This window comes from Zea mays, chromosome 3 (genome assembly GCF_902167145.1).
Source record: "Zea mays cultivar B73 chromosome 3, Zm-B73-REFERENCE-NAM-5.0, whole genome shotgun sequence".
Classification (NCBI taxonomy): domain Eukaryota; kingdom Viridiplantae; phylum Streptophyta; class Magnoliopsida; order Poales; family Poaceae; genus Zea; species Zea mays.
Genome location: NC_050098.1, coordinates 225,383,962 through 225,396,886, shown reverse-complemented (window position 1 = coordinate 225,396,886; position 12,925 = coordinate 225,383,962).

The following is a 12,925-nucleotide window of genomic DNA, read 5'->3' as shown; positions in this document are numbered from 1 at the left end:
GCGAAGGCCGGTCAAATTCGGAGGCATATGCATACACGGATACACGGACCGGATCGATCGGTTCAGATCAACGTCGAGCCAGAGAACGCAGCCTGCAGACTGGTCGTCCGTTGTCAGTCCTGTGACGTACGTGCTCCTCGGCCTCGGCCTCATCGGTCGGCGGAGACCCAACGCCCAACGGTAGCTAGCTAGCCCTAGCCATCCATCATCATAAACAAGTGTGACCACCATATTGATATTTACTACATATGTAGCTAAATCCATAGTCACAAAGTTTCCGGATTAATAGGATCAAGAAAGAGAGTTGTCTAGTACCATAATTAGGGATACAGATCACAACCCTAACATGACTAAACACGCTTGAGTAAAAAGGAGTCATAAGCAAACACGCTCTCAACCTTACCAAAACACGTGGAACCTAAGTTACGACTCGTCCGAGGCCAATCTCGGGCGGGAAACACAGTCATGACTCGCGTGAGGCCAACCTTGAACAGGAAACGCAGTCACGGCATGCTCGAGGCCAACCTCGGGCGGGAAAACGCATTCCCGACTCGTCTGAGAGCGGCTCGAGCGACGCTCCGGAGCGTGCCCACCTCTACCAACCACTCCGATCCCAGGACATACATCCATACGACATCCTGCACCCGCTGAAGGTGCCAAAGTAACAAAGGACGACACGACCATGGTCTAATCTATTTTTACCACTCACGACGATGGTTAGGGCGCGAATACAAGGTACTAGCCCCCCCCCCCCCCCACTCCGACCACTATTTCAACTACCCAGAGCGTGAATACATGCAACGTCTAATCTTGGCCTCGGCCTCAGAAGAAATCTTCTCCTCGCCCGAGCTTGGTCTCGGCCAACTGCCCCATCAGGGGAGCACACGCATTAAATGGCCCCTGCTCTCCCGCGAACCTCGCTGAAGACCATGTCGAGCACTGCTTCAACCACTCTGACTCCCTGTACAGGCTAGGCTCGGACCCATGCCCATGCTCCCGAACCTAGCCTCGGCTCTCTATCGAGTCAAAAGAACACGCTACAGGGATCGAGCGTCCTTCTCCTAACCAAATACGACAACAAGGACGAGAGCCATCCCACCGGCCATACCGCTACAGGGCTCGGACATGCCCCCTACGACAACAACAATAGCATGGTGACACCAGCAGGCCAATGACTACTTCAGACTCGTAACAACTACTTCAATGATCGAGTGAGGTCCGATGTGCACCGGACCGGTCTGGTGCTACCCAAAATAGGAAAGTGTCAATCGATATCCCAAGGACTGGCGACCGTTGGAGGTCCGGTGGTGCATCGGACCGGTCCAGTGTTCCACCCGGGAGTCAGTCTTTAAGGAAGTTTTCAACGGCTATATGAGGCTTGGGGATATTATATAAAGGGTCCCTCCACGACCCTAAGGGACACACCAAGGCAACATACAAGTGTAGTATCATTGTGCAACCGTTCTCTACCTCTCTCTTTGTGTATTCTCTCTAGATCAGGTGTTGGCGCAGTTATAAGCCAAAAGAGAGAGGGAAGGTGCTGCTGCGAGATAGAGCGAGCGATTGTGATATTGAGCAAGACTTCGGCATTACGTTCATTCACCGTCAAGATATCAAGTAGTGATAGTCACAGTTCTACTGTAGTGCGACACCGTCGGATAAAAGGAGAAGTCTCTGTGCGTCACCTATTGACGGATCTAAGCAAATGGAGGAAGGAGTTGAAATAAACTTCAAACTAGGTTGGCTAACTCCAACGTGGATGTAGGCAAACATTTCAGGCTTGGTCGAACCACGGGATAAATCACTTATCTTCTTGTCTCTTATTTTGTTTGATTTCTATTTGCACTTCTCTACTTATCTTTGGTATAAGCGGTTTGTGAAGTGCAGGTACAATTTTGAGACAAGGGATATAATTCTACTACGATCTACTCGACTTGACTATTCCGCTGCAAATCATTCTTCGAAGAGATTTAGAAGTTCTAAGTTTTTAGTGTTAATTTTTGTTCGTCAATTCACCCCCTCTAGGCGATATCCAGATCTGTGTTCCCGGTCAAAGGGAACTTTTAGTGATCTATTGAGATAAAACATGTTGAGGAATTGGTGATCCCTTGCTGGTAGTGTAGCAAGTAGCTAGTGAGTTTCAATGTTTAGAGGGATTACATAATACTTATCTAGATGCATGTTTTAATATTATTGCTTATTTTATCTAATTTCAAATTTGATATATTCCAAGGTATGAGAATTATAAGGCAAGCATATTGAGTCAATAGGCATCTTGATTCCACATCGGTGTGCGTAACTTTTCTATCAAAGAAGTGCCCATACAGTTATATTTATTCGATTGTAAACAGACAAAGTCAGCTAAGCTAGTTTTAAAAGGCGACCAACCTAGCTTTGTTGGTATTTCTATATATGGGGTAAACTCAACCAGACTGATACCTAATGGGGTCCAAGATGACTACCCAGCTAGGCTCGCTTATGAAATCGGACAGACCAACTTTCTCGGTGAAGACCCAAATCGTCCAATTTTAAATCCTATTAATATTAAGATCAATTTGGATGATTAGAAGGCTTCCAGTGGAATATATTTGAATTTGTGTTGTGAAATGATGACTTACCAAAAACTTGTTGCTTAAGTGTTTGGATTCTGACCAAGCAGAAGTGTCTATGGGAGAAGTTCATGTAGGTATTTGTGGTACGCATCAATCAGCTCCAAAGATGAAATAATTGTTTCATAGATATGGTTCTTATTGCTCTATTATGATGGTCGATTGTTTTCACTACTATAAAGATTGTGAAGAGTGCCCATGTTTTAATAATATCTAGCCTATGCTTGTTGCTGCTTCGTCCTACCATTAAACTATGATGTTTTTGTGGTTGGGGGCTACACTTTATTGGCCAAATCCATTCACTATCATAAAAATGACATCACTTTTTATTGGTTGCTATAAATTACTTTACTAAATAGTCTAAGGTTATTTCTTTGAAGAATATGACACATAAGGAGGTAATTCAGTTTATTCCGGAACACACCATACATAGATTTGGCATCTCTCAAACATTAACTATGGATCAAGAAACATCATTTGATCAAAGAGCTATGAGATTTTACTGAACTATATAAGATAAAATTACTCAATTTATCTATGCATGCTCAAGCTAATGGCCAAGCTAAGTTTAGTAATAAGACTTCGATTAAACTTATCAAAAAAATAAGATTGAGGATAATCTGAGGAGGTGCTATAGTTTTGCATGTGGATGCCAAGTTAAGAAGGTTCTTATTGAAGGAAATGGTGACGCCTAAGAGGGGGTGAATTAGGACTTCTAAAAACTATTCTCTAAACTAGGCCACAATTAAATCCCTAGAACAAAAACCTATGCAAATAAACAATCTAGAATGTGCAAACTAGGTTTTGGCTAAGTGTTGCTATCTCTGCCACAAAGCCTTAGTTCCAATCCTAAATATTCTAACTAGAAAGGGAAGATTGAAACATAAGTACTTAATTGTAAATGCGGAAGGTAAAGAGCTAGTAGAGAAAGCAAACTCTCATGGATGACACCGATATTTTTACTGAGGTATCCAGAACCATGCAAGGTCTCGATTAATCCTCCTCGGTGGTGCCCCTACGCAAAGGGTAGCCCACGCGAGGGCCAAGCACTATGGTCGAGTACTCCGTAATGAGCTGTGGGCCTTCTCCACGCGCAAGTGGTGCTCCGCTTCGGCTCCTCTCGGACGCTCCCCGATGGCTCCACTATCGAGTTACGACCGAAACGTCGCGGGCCTAATTCCCCTGATACACGATGGTGACTGTGACACAAACTCGGTTGTCACGGTCTCGCAAGACTCTCACCTCACTCGGTAAAATTACAACGGCTCGCGCAAGAGCCGATGGGTTGTGTGGTTTTTCTAAACTCACTTAACTAACTAGGATTCACCTAGAGCAAGCGCATAAGTGGTCTAACTAACCTAAGCATTTCGCAAAGCACCTACGCTAATCATTGAGTGATTCTAATAAGCACTTGGGTGTTTGAGCACTTGGAAATGTCTATAACATGTTTTGGTATGTACCTTGGACTCCCACACCTTCAAATGGCCGGTTGGAGGGGTATATATAGCCTGTCTCTCAATTATAGTTGACTTCTTCTGTCATCGGGCGCACCGGACAGTATGGTGCACACCGGACTGTCCGGTGCCCTAGCCACGTTAGCCGATTGTTGAGGTCTGTAGCAGTCGACTGTTGGATCCGACCGTTGCAGACTGTCTAGTGCGCACCGGACAGTCCGGTGCTACAGCGCTCGAGAGTGCCAACACAAACCAAAGCAAATATAGAGTGTAAAAATGTAACCAGTTTGCAATTGTGATAGATGTGCATAGGTTACTTAGATTTAAACCAATTGAAAGACTTTCAGCATAAGTCTAAGAATAAACGTGATTGCTTTCTTCTATTTAACATTTTGGACCACATTTGAACCACTTGCTTGTTTTTGCAAAACTTTTGGAAAAAAATCTTTTCAAATTCTTTTATAAATAGACAAAGGTATAGGAATATGATTTCAAGAAGCATTTTCAAGATTTGAAATTCTCCCTTGTTTCAAATGTTTTTCCTTTGACTAAATAAAAGCTCCCCCTGAAGAAATTCTCCCCTTAGCTGTCAAGGGGGTTTTTGTAATTGAAATGATTTCCATTTAGAAGCAGATACCAAATGAAATTATACCTATTGAAATTTTGAAACCAAATGAAATATCAGTTGAAATAATTTCTTCCTTTAGTTTTTGAAAATTTTAAAATAGTGGTGCGGTCCTTTTGCTTTGGGCCTAAAACTTTCTCCCCCTTTTGCATTAATCGCCAAAAACAAAGAATCTGAAGGGCCCTTAGTATTCTCCCCTTTTGGTATTTAAAGGATATGAGTGAAAGGTCATACCAATTGAGATTTTTATGAGTAAGGCAAAGGATAAATAATACTGTCAGAGTTGTAGTGGAAGCCTTGCCTTTGCCGAATACTTCATTTCCCTTTCAATCTAAGACTAAACATAGAAGTACACTTGAAAGCACATTAGTCTTAGCCTTGGCACAAGAAGAATAAGAAACATGCATTTGTACCAAATGAAAGAGACATGATCAAGGTATATAAATTAGCTATGTGTGCAATGTTTCAATCAAAGTTCCGAGAATCTAAGATGTTTAGCTCATTCCTAAGTTTGCTAAAAGTCTTTTCATCTACTGGCTTGGTAAAGATATCAACTAATTGGTTTTGAGTACTAACATAAGCAATTTCGATATCCCCTTTTGTTGGTGATCTCTCAAAAAATGATATCGAATGTCTATGAGCTTAGTGCGGCTATATTCAATGAGATTATCCGCCATGCGGATTGTACTCTCATTATCACATAGAAGAGGGACTTTGCTCAACTTGTAGCTATAGTCCCTAACGGGTTTGCCTCATCCAGAGTAATTGTGCACAACAATGACCTGTAGCAATATTCTCGGTTTCGGCGGTGGAAAGAGCTACTCAGTTTTGTTTCTTTGAAGCCCAAGACACCAGGGATCTTCCCAAAAACTGACAAGTCCCTGATGTGCTCTTCTTGTTAATTTTACATCCAACATAATCGGCATCGGAATACTCAATTAAATCAAAGGTAGATCCCTTGGGGTACCAAAGCCCAAACTTAAGGGTGTAAACTAAATATCTCATGATTCTTTTCATGACCCTAAGGTGAACTTCCTTAGGATTTGCCTGGAACCTTGCAAACATGCATACAGAAAGCATAATATCCGATCGTGAAGCACATAAGTAGAGTAAAGATCCTATCATCGATCGGTATACCTTTGATCTACAGATTTACCTCCCGTGTCGAGGTCGAGATGCCCATTGGTTCCCATGAGTGTCTTGATGGGTTTGGCATTCTTCATTCCAAACTTCTTGAGAATATCTTGAATGTACTTAGTTTGGCTGATGAAGGTGCCCTCTTGGAGTTGCTTGATTTGAAACCCAAGGAAATAGTTCAACTCCCCCATTAGAGACATATCAAATTTTTGTATCATTATCCTACTAAACTCTTCACAAGTTGACTTGTTAGTAGACCCAAATATAATAGGAACAATTGGATCTATACCATTAAAAGATCCAAACTTTAGATATATACCATGGACCCCACATGTCATTGACTCATGTGGACCCACATGTAAGTGAGATAGTAATGGTATGGATCCAAAGTGGTGATCTTTTAATGGTATGGATCCAAATTTCCCAATATAATATCATCAACATAAATTTGGCATATGAACAAGTCTTTAGCAATTGTTTTAGTAAAGAGAGTAGGGTCGACTTTACCAACTTTGAATCCATTAGTGATAAGAAAGTATCTTAGGCATTCATACCATGCTCTTGGGGCTTGCTTGAGCCCATAAAGTGCCTTTGAGAGCTTATAAACATGGTTAGGATACTCATTATCTTTAAAGCCGGGAGGTTGCTCAACATATACCTCTTCCTTGATAGGGCCATTGAGGAAGGCACTCTTCACGTCCATTTGATATAGCTTAAAGCCATGATAAGTAGCATAGGCAAGTAATATGCGAATTGATTCAAGCCTAGCTACGGGTGCATAAGTCTCATCAAAATCCAAACCTTTGACTTGTGAATAACCTTTGGTAACAAGTCAAGCTTTGTTACTAGTAACCACACCATGCTCATCCTATTTGTTGCGGAATACCCACTTGGTACCTACAACATTTTGGTTAGGACGTGGAACTAAATGCCATACCTCATTCCTTTTGAAATTGTTGAGCTCCTCTTGCATTGCCACCACCCAGTCCAGATCTCTTAGTGCATCCTCCATCCTGTATGGCTCAATAGAAGACATAAAGAGTAATGTTCACAGAAATGAGCAACTCGAGATTGAGTGGTTACCCCCTTGTGAATGTCACCAAGTATAGAGCTGACGGGGGTGATATCTTTGAATTGCTTGGTGGACCCTTAGGTGTGGCGGTCTTTGATCATGAATCTCTTGATCATCTTCCTTGTCTTGATTATCTTCATCTCCCCCTTGATCAATGTCCTCTTCTTGAGGTGGCTCATCGTCTTGATCTTGATCCTCTTCTTCTTGAGCCATTTCCTCATCTTGGGTTGGTGGAGATGCTTGTGTGGAAGATGATGGCTGATCTTGTGCTTGTGGAGGCTCTTCGGATTCCTTTGGACACACATCCCCAATGGACATGTACCTTAGCGCGACGCACGGAGCCTCTTCATCATCTAGTTCATCAAAATCAACTTGCTCTACTTGACAACCATTAGTCTCATCAAACACAATGTCACAAGAAACTTCAACTAATCCAGTGGACTTATTGAATACTCTATATGCCCTTGTGTTTGAGTCATAACCAAGTAAAAAAGCCTTCTACTGCTTTAGGAGCAAATTTAGAATTTCTACCTCTTTTAATAAGAATAAAGCATTTGCTTCCAAAAACTCTAAAATAAGAAACAATAGGCTTTTTACCAGAGAGGAGTTTGTATGATGTTTTCTTGAGGATTCGGTGAAGATATAACCGGTTGATGGAGTAGCAGGCGGTGTTAATCGCCTCCGCCCAAAACCGATCTGGTGTCTTGTATTCATCAAGCATGGTCCTTGCCATGTCCAAGAGAGTTCTATTCTTCCTCTCCACTACACCATTTTGTTGAGGTGTGTAGGGAGAAGAGAACTCATGCTTGATGCCCTCCTCCTCAAGAAATCCTTCAATTTGAGAGTACTTAAACACCGTCCCATTGTCGCTTTTAATCTTCTTTATTCTTAATCCGAACTCATTTTGAGCTCGTCTCAAGAATCTCTTTAAGGTCTCTTGGGTTTGAGATTTTTTCTGCAAAAAGAATACCCAAGTGAAGCGAGAACAGTCATCCACAAAAACAAGACAATACTTATTCCCGTCGATGCTTATATAAGCGATCGGGCCGAATAGATCCATGTGGAGTAGCTCAAGCAGCCTGTCGGTCGTCATGATGTTCTTGTGTGGATGATGAATTCCAACTTGCTTCCCAACTTGGCATGTGCTACAAATCCTGTCTTTCTCAAAATGAACATTTGTTAGTCCTAAAATGTGCTCTCCCTTTAGAAGCTTGTGAAGATTCTTTATTCCAACATTGGCAAGTCGGCGATGCCAGAGTCAGCCCATATTAGTCTTAGCAATTAAGCAAGTGTCTAGGTCAACATTGTTATTATTAAAATCAACTAAATATAGTTGACCATCCAACACTCCCTTAAATGCTATTGAATCATCACTTCTTCTAAAGACAGTAACACCAACGTCAGTGAAAAGACAATTGTAGCCCATTTTACATAATTGAGAAACTGAAAGCAAGTTGTAATCTAAAGAATCTACAAGAAAAACATTCGAAATGGAATGGTTAGTGGATATTGCAATTTTACCCAAACCTTTGACCAAACCTTGATTTCCATCCCCGAATGTAATAGCTCTTTGGGGATCTTCATTTTTCTCATATGAGGATAACATTCTTTTCTCCCCTATCATATGGTTTGTGCACCCGCTATCGATTATCCAACTTGATCCACCGGATGCATAAACCTACAAAAGAAATTTAGGCCTTGTTCTTAGGTACCCAAACGGTTTTGGGTCCTTTGACATTAGAAACAAGCACCTTGGGTACCCAAACACAAGTCTTGGGACTCTTGTGTTTGCCCCCAACATATTTGGCAACTACTTTGCCTGATTTGTTAGTGAGCACATAAGAAGCATCAAAAGTTTTAAATGAAATGTTATGCTCATTTGATGCATTAGCATTTTTATTTTTAGGCATTTTGATGTTAGTTGAATGCCTAGAACTAGAAGCCTCATTTCTATACATAAAAGCATGATGAGAAACATTGTGATGTTTTCTAGCATGAATTCTTCTAATCTTATGCTCAGGATAGTTTTCAGGATATAAAATGTAACCTTCTCTATCCTGAACCATGTGAGCCTTACCCTTAATAAAATTAGAGAGTTTGTTCTTGGGGACATTAAGCTTGATGTTCCTTTGGCTCCCTTGTTGGAAGCCAATGACATCCTTAATGTCAGGGCGTCTTCCATTATAAAGCATGCTACGAGCAAATTTAAAATTTTCATTTTCTAATTCATGCTCGGCAATTTTAGCATTTAACTTAGCTATGTTATCATTTTATTCTTTAATCATAGTAATGTGATCATTAATAGCATCAATATTAACATCTCTACATCTAGTGCAAATGGTGATATGCACAACAGTAGATGTAGAAATATTGCAAGCATTCAATTCTTCTACCTTAGCATTTAAACTAGAATTTTCATCTCTAAGACAAGAAATTGAATCATTGCAAATGTTAAGCTCTTTGGATAAATTTTCACATTTTTCTACCTCTAGAGCATAAGCATTTTCAATTTAACAAATTTCTTATTTTCCTTAATGAGCAAGTCCACTTGGCATTCCAAGAGATCATCCTTCTCGTTAATGGATTCTATTAATGCATTTATCTTTTTCTTTTGATCCTTGGTTAGGTTAACAAAAAGAGAAGTTAAATCATCATTATCATCACTAGAGCTACCCTCATCATTGGATGTAGTATATTTGGGGGTATCTGTAGAGTGTACCTTCTTCTTTTTGCCGTCCTTAGCCATTAGGCACTTATGGCCGACATTTGGGAAGAGAAGGCCTTTGTTGATGGCGATGTTGGCGGCGTCCTCGTCGGAGGAGGAGTCCGTGGAGCTCTTGTCGGAGTCCCATTCCCGCCCTCTGTGCGCCTTACCACCCTTCTTCTTATAATACATCTTTTTTTCATCTTCTTTTTCTCTTTATTATCGTCGTCCCCGTCACTGTCACTTGTATATGAACATTTATTTATAAAGTGACCGAAATTACCACACCTGTAGCACACCCTCTTGGAACGGGGCTTGTAATCCTTCCCCTTCCTTTCTTTGAGGATTTGTCGAAAGCTCTTAATGATAAGAGCCATCTCCTCGTTGTCGAGCTTAGAGACGTCGATTGGAAGTCTACTTGGTGTATACTCGTCTTTCTTCTCTTCCATTGCTTTGAATGCAATGGGTTGCACCTCGGGTGTGGAGGTGGCGCCTTGCTCCAAGTTGACAATGTATTTGGAATCTTTGATCATTAGTTCAAAGCTCACAAACTTGCCAATCACTTCCTCAGGAGACATCTGTTTATATCTAGGGTCTCCACGGATTAGTTGCACTTGAGTGGGATTACGAAAAACAAGAGATCTAGGAATAACCTTGACCATCTCATGGTCATCCCACTTGGTGTTCCCGAGGTTGCACACTTGATTCACCATTGTTTTGAGCCGGTTGTACATCGCTTGTGGCTCTTCTCCTTTGTTGAGGATGAATCGACCGAGTTCTCCCTCGATCGTTTCACGTTTGGTGATCTTGGTCACCTCGTCCCCTTCGTGCGCTGTTTTGAGGACGTCCCAAATCTCTTTGGCATATTTCAACCCTTGCACCTTATTATACTCGTCTCAACGTAAGCAAGCAACGAGTATAGAAGTTGCTTGGGATTTAAAATGCCTAATTTGGGCGGCCTCATCCGAGTTGTAGTCCTTGTTGCCCACATGTGGTGCCTGTGCTCCAAACCCAACAATATCCCATATGCTTTCATGGAGTGAGGTTAGATGGTGCCTCATTTTATCACTCCACATACAATAGTCTTCACCATCAAAATATGGTGGTTTGCCTAGGAGTACCGAAAGTAGAGGAGCGCGTTTAGGAATGCGAGGATAGCGAAGAGGCATCTTACTATACTTCTTACGCTCGTGGTGCTTCGAAGTTGTAGACTCGGCGCTGGATGTGAAAGGTGATGAAGAGTCGGTCTCGTAGTAGACAACCTTCTTCATTTTATTTTTCTTCTTTTCACCCTTCCTATGTGACTTGATGGAGGAAGAGGATTCCTCCTTGTATTTGTTGTTGGACTCCTTTGACAGAGTCCTTCCTGAGCCTATGGCCTTGTCGCCGGTGACAATCTCCCTCTTGGCGTGATCTCCAGACATCACTTTGAGTTTGTTAAACTCTTAATGAAGCACTAGCTCCGATACCAATTGAAAATCACCTAGAGGGGGGTGAATAGGCGAAACCTGAAATTTATAAACTTTAAACAAGCACTAAGGCCGGGGTTAGCATTAGAATTAAATCGGAGTACAGAAGATAGTTCTCCTTGCTTAGAGTTGCTCAATTAATGCGGATAACGTTTGGGAGAAAACTCAAATCAATATTAGCAAGGGAAATTTTAGAGAGAGGAAAGAGGGGAAACAAATCAAGTGAAGATCAACAAGTGAACACGATGATTTGTTTACCGAGGTTCGGTTCCAAAGAACCTAGTCCCCATTGAGGAGGCCACAAAGGCCGGGTCTATTCCAACCCTTTCCCTCTCTTAATCGGTCACTTAGACCGGTCGATGCTTCTCCTTAATCACTTGGGTCACTAAGACCCTGCAAGGATCACCACACACTTAGGTGTCTCTTGCTAGCTTTACAAAGCACTTAGAGAAATAACAATGAGAAGGAGAAAGCAATCCAAGCAACAAGAGCAACAAAAGAACACAAACACCCTCTCTCAAGTCACTAAGCAATTGAGTTGATTTTGAGGCTTGGAGATGATTTGATCTTTGGAATGTGTCTTGGAGTGAATGTTATTTGCTCTTGTATTAAATGTGAAGTTCAGAAAACTTGGATGACTTGAATAGAGGTGGTTGGGGGTATTTATAGCCTCCAACCACTTCTAGCTGTTGGCTGAGTATGCTGTCGATGGGCACACCGGACAATCCGGTGGTGCACCGGACAGGGCACTGTTCACTTTCCGGTGCGTGCCACGTCAGCACTGTGAATCATCTAGGCCCCTTTGGTGATGTTTTGGTAATTAATGACAACTGCTTGTGGACTAACGATTCTTCGAGAAATAAGAATGCAGGGTTGGACCACATAGAACAGGAAATGTTGGAGAATCATAAGCATTGGTTGTGGATCAAATAAAGGCAAAGGTATAATATAGGTTTTGTTTTTGCCAGTCTTGAGGAGTTTAGAGAAGATACCTGACCGGATTAGTAGGCTAGATAGCCGTACTATTAAGAGGGGTCAATGACCTTGATCTGTGTAAAGCTTAGTGCCTCGTAGAGCATCAAGTAGTTGCATTTGCATGAGGACTAACATCGCTTCAAATTTCTTGAGTTAAAAGTTCTTTCAAAAGAGAGTTTGAAAATTGCAAAGTCTTGGATGCGCGGACCGTCCGGGCCTTGAGGGCGGACCGTCCGCGATCCACCAGAGGGGTCCGAAGTCTGACCACTTCGGAAGCAACATTGTTCCATTGCACTGCGGACCGTCCGGGCCTTAGGGCCAGACCGTCTGCAGTCATGACCAGAGAAGGCTGGTTTCGGGTCAGTCCCTGAATTATAGCGCGGACCGTCCGACTGTGTTGGGCAGATAGTCCGCAAGTGTCAAACATATTTTGGATAGGGACTGTGTGATTTTGTAGATTTGTACTACGGACTGTCTGGGGGACTAGTCCGGACAGTACTGTCTCAGGTCGCGGACCGTCCGGCCTTATAGGCGGACGGTCCGCCCGTGTTAACTGTTCTTGGTTAGAGGTTCGAGTGCCTCAAGCTGCCAGGTCGCGGACGATCCGGCCTTGGAGGGCGGACTGTCCGGATCCACCTTTTCTGACAGCTCTGACAGTTTTCAAACGGGAATTATAGCCGTTACATGTACGGCGGACCGTCCGGCCCTAAGGCGCGGACCGTCCGCGTGTGCGCAGAACTGGTGCTTTTTGCACATAACGGTTGGATTTTGATGGGGGACTATAAATAGAAGGGTAGCTCGTGTGAGAGAGCTCTCTTGGCCATTCCTTGCACACATTGAGCTCATTTGTGATCCTTCAACTCACTCTCTCACACTCTTT